This window comes from Patagioenas fasciata, chromosome 6, assembly GCF_037038585.1.
Source record: "Patagioenas fasciata isolate bPatFas1 chromosome 6, bPatFas1.hap1, whole genome shotgun sequence".
Classification (NCBI taxonomy): Eukaryota; Metazoa; Chordata; class Aves; order Columbiformes; family Columbidae; genus Patagioenas; species Patagioenas fasciata.
This window is the reverse complement of record NC_092525.1, coordinates 19,591,350-19,596,359: the sequence shown is the minus strand read 5'-3', so window position 1 is coordinate 19,596,359 and position 5,010 is coordinate 19,591,350.

The following is a 5,010-nucleotide window of genomic DNA, read 5'->3' as shown; positions in this document are numbered from 1 at the left end:
TTTTTTCTAAATATTGCACGGATGGAGCATCCACTCTAGCTTTCTGCACTGGTGTCTTCTGGTGTCCCACTCATCAGTTTCACTGAAGCATAGCCAGAGTTACTTCACCTGCCCTCCCTCCTGGACACAGCATTTTGCAGTTGGAGCCTTGTGAGCTGGAATCTCCTGCTTTCCTGGGCTGCTGCAAAGAAAATTGTTGAGAAGTAAAACAGAAAGGACAAAAAACTAATAATTTTAGGAAGACAAAGAAAGGAGAATTGCTCAGAGAATGACTGTGAACTCCTGCAGGCAGCAACAGGATCTCTCTGTCTTTAAAAGTGCTTTCGGGCTTTGAAAGCAAAGCAGAACCACTAGTGCTGTCAACTTCCAGCTGCCAACTGGATAGCAATAATTTCTATAATTATTTTTTTGAAAATATTTTTTTTGAAAGAACTTGACTCTCTGTTTGTAGAGCTCAATATAAACTGAAGTGAGCCACAGACCAAACAACTTGTTCATCAGCTGCTTGACTCCATCCCTTCCACTGACCCTGCCCGACTGGCACCAAAGTCCTTCTTAGGTGTCTCCTAAAGCAGAAATGGCAACAGGAAGGCCCCTACAACCACTCCCTTCCATAAAAAACACTCACAAGAGCTAATCTGGTAAAATGAACACCTTCTCCAGTGCTCCCTGCAGGCAATCGGAAGTATCTTATGGACGCAAACATGGAGCAGCCCAGCACTCTGCCCCTTTCTCTGGGAACAATGACGTAAGCCATCCAGTCCCAGTCTGCAAATCAGGACTCCATAGGTCTATGGCATCAGCCAAATGCCACTTCCCATCACTCGTAAAGGTTTGAAGACCACTGCACACCATGTGAAAGGAGAGGTCATGTCCCATGACAAGGTACAGGACTGAACCATGTCTCTCGTGGTCTCTGGTTTCACCACTGGCAAAAGCAGTTCAACACTTGGTTGAAACAATGAAAAAATAAAACATTCAGTTGAAACATTATGTATACTCTAATTACAATCAATCCATCCCCAAATGAAATACTTAAGTTCAATTTTCCCAATGATGGCTTTATTTGGGGGCTGTGGAGATGGAGAGAAAGGACTTCTATTTTTCAATGGCAAAATCTGATGTTTTTGAATCTAGTTTTTCTGTTGGAAAATGACAGGATGGAAAATCCACAGCTATCTCTACTTATAACACATCACGGTTAGGTGTGTGTGCATAGCACTTAACACAGCATAAAACATAGCATAGCACATAACACATCCAGGTGGGTGTGCATATGGCACGGGTGCAAAAAGTAAGTTTTAGAGACAAAGTTTGAGGACACAGAAACTATTGGAAAAGGAGGGTTAAACAGCATTCAGATCAGATGGTACAAAGAAAGCTGCACTCCCTTGATCTCGAGGCAAGTTAAAATACAAAACAGTTTGCAGTTGACACTGAAAATACCTGCAAGTCCCTTCATTTAATACTGGGTACAGCTAGGCCTGGTACAAGAAAAAAAAAAGAAAAATACAAAGTCATTTGTGCTGGGAAAACAATATCCAGCCCTCAGCAGAGATAAAGTAAAATCCCAGTTGATGTTTCTGAGCTGGAAGCAAGTGCAACTGGTCAAACACGCCACATACTCCCCGCCTCCATCTGAAAATGACACTTCTCCAAAATTTTCAAGGAGCATGAAGATTTCAACAACAACAGCAACAACAGAGCTCCCCATATGCTGCATTGTTTATTTTTTTTAGGGAAATTCTTGACTGATTTTCATTTTGCCACATGTGAGAGAAAACACTCTACTATCCTTTTACTCAAGAAAATCTTTTAATATTCCAAGGTTCTTGTGTGATTCAGAAGGGAACTGTTTCTAAATGCCAACCATTCCTGCTGGGGGGGGTGGAATACCAGTTTCTGGTTTGGTTTAGGCTGGTGGCAGATTTACCTTTTCAAAGCAAGGTAGGTGTTTGGGCAGCAACAGAAAAAAGTGCCCAACCCTCAGCCAAAATAGACCTAAATACCACTCAAACCCAAGGTATTAAATTTTTTAACGGACCACCTAAAAAGTCAAAATTCTTTGTCAAACGTTCCAGCAATATCAGAGTTAACACAGACGTTTCTTGTGGCAAACACGGGGAATTGCCTGAAATGGCTGTTATTGTTCTGGGAACCGCTGGCCAAGTCTGACCTCTCCACCTAACACCTGGGTGTAATTTGCAGCAGCCCAGCCGCTGTTTCCAGTGAAATCAAAGCTGATACAGCCGGTGACTTCTAAGATCCCTGATTGGGAGATCTCAGCTGTGGTTACCAGCTGGGCTCTGCAAGTGTCATTTTCCAAAAAACCCATCTGCCACACTGAGGCTCCAGTAGCCAAGAATCTGCTACTTACTACCACAAAACTGCTTCAGATTTTCAGAGGGGTAACTACAAGCATTTACATTTTGGGAGGGACAGAGAAGGTGGATTCTAGAAACTGTCACTTTCAGTATTGAAATGAAGTTTTCATCTTCCTGCACTGGTCCAACGCTGCCTTCTCTGCTGCTCCCGTTTTTCGGTAGGTGCCCTTAGTTTTCCCAGGATTATGGGCCATGTCACAGCTTCTGTCTTTTTCAAAATTTTGCATCTGTTTTATGTGTTTAATTTGCCTTCAGCCTGGCTCCTCTTTTCTCATATTCATGCTTAGAGGCAGAGACAACCCAGCTGAGATTCACATGTCCATGGATGTTAGATGTCTCTGGGGTTGATGTCTACATTGGAGTTAGGGGTATAGATTCCCTTTAGCATCAACAGAGAGAAATGAATGGCTAAAGCATGATCTATCTCGCCTACCTGAGGCATCTGAACTTAGCAGGAGGTAATTCCTGGATCACAAGAATCTCTTTGCCTCAATTAGCAAGCAATGGAGTAGTCAATGTCAGGAGAGATGACTCCTGTTTCACTGAAGGCAGTTTCAAGAATGCTCTGAATGTGCCTTTCATTTGGAAGGATCCTGTCCCTTCATGACCTTTCTACACCCCTTGGCTCAAATGATTCACAAGCACTTGCCTTTCCAGGTGATGCCACCAAGGTGCATGTACCCGGTGGGGGATTTTTGCAAGGTCTGGCAAATCCACTCACCATTATTGCCAGGTTCAAATCCACTCACCATTATTGCCAGGTTATTTGGTGCGAGTTTTCTCCAAGGGGCCACATGAAACCTGAACAACCATCAACAACCCTATTTGATGAGTACGGTCATTTACACACATGGAGCTAAACTGCAGAATGAAGGTTTGTTGGTAGAAAAGGAGATTTATCATGACGGATGAAGGGCATTTTTAGCTCAGGAGGCAGCTGGTTTCCCCATGGCCAGATGGCCATAGGGTCCAGGCCAAACTTCCCATCTTGACCATGCTCCAGTGTGATGATTACAACTGACTGAACTCAGAGTTTGGCCACCATATGAATATTAAATACCCCAGAATGATTTCTGAAGATTATTAGATTAGTGTAGCACCCGCTCAACATCTCACCACTGAGCCTGGAAAAATTGGAAGCAAAAATCAACAGCTTTAAAACAAAGGCAGTGGTAAGAAGCACTCTCTAAGAACGAAACACTAAGCCGTTCACACTGGACAAGGATGGAGATACTGGAGCTCACCTAACATACAAGGAACTTTCTACACATACCAAACCTGAACTCAATAAAAGTGTTTCATCAAAATTGTCTCAAGACCTTCTGGTTCTCCACATTTGTTCTGGCACTGAAATTCTGATGCTTGAGCCACCTCTGTTAACTACTTACTGAGATCGCATATGATTATCCAGAATTACACCCAAAACCACTGCAGTAACATTCAACTTGAGTTGCCTGTGTTCCAAAACAGATGTGTGAAAACCTGTGAGCAGTAGTAATCTTTAGGCAGTTGGGCATGGCATCTTGGGAACTTCCTGTCAAGTAAATCCCTGTTTTGGGAAGGGGCAGGAGGAGTGGGGGAACCAGGTCTATCTGAAGGGGTAGGATGAAGGTCTGGAACCCGTCTGCTCCATCATATGATGTTAATCTGGAGCCAGGTGTCTGTCAAAGCTGCCAAAATCTTTGGGTATCCTAGAGACAGCCGAGATATATCATGCATGAAAATGAAGTCAGCTCGGAAAATCAATCCTGTGCACGTGACAGAGCCTGAACACACAAAACCCACAGCACCAGAAACTGCTTGTCTTCCTGCAGAAACACAGGCCTTTTGTCCATGTATAATATTCGCTTTAAGAGCTAAACACAAGGACCTGATGAACTATGCTAGCACAGAAAAGTAGGAGCAAATAGGAAGAGAAATAAAAATAAAACCCAGCTGAATTAATTGTGCTGACCTGGTAAGCTATGAGGGTGACAGAAGCATACAAAAAACCTTATAAAAACCTATATAAAATGTACATAAAACCTTAGGAATGAGTAGTCCTACAGCCCATACAACTACTCAGGCCTGCGATCCCTGCAACCAACTGCTGCAAATGGCACGCCACGGTTCCTCAATGCAGCCCAGCCCTGGGCTCATCCATGGAGGGAGGATCTTCCTCAGTGCATCTGCACTTCGTTAGTAGTTTGTAGACTGCTAAATGAGCAACAGAGCCCAGCATGAATACACATTGTCTGAGCTCGGCTGATCACACTGTGTGATAAAAGGGAGTGTTAAAAAAAACTGCTGTTCTTCAGTAAACATTGGAAAAGAAGACTGAAGATTCAAACAGCTTGGACAACTGAAACAGGAGAAACGAGCTAAATATTTCCAAATATGGGCTACCTTACTCCAGTATCAAGCCAGGAGAACCTTGGGGCATGCAAACCAACCAAGCTGCAACTCCCTGGATAACAACGCCTTAATTAAAAGCTAAATTGCACATACATAAAAAAACCCCAGAGGGTTCACTTCAGCCACAGAGGTCATGAAATTGCAGGCAATCATATGACAAACATTAATCCAAAAGGGTCCAGGGAACAACTGCTCTGCACACACTCACTCAACACAAGCCACAAAAACACTT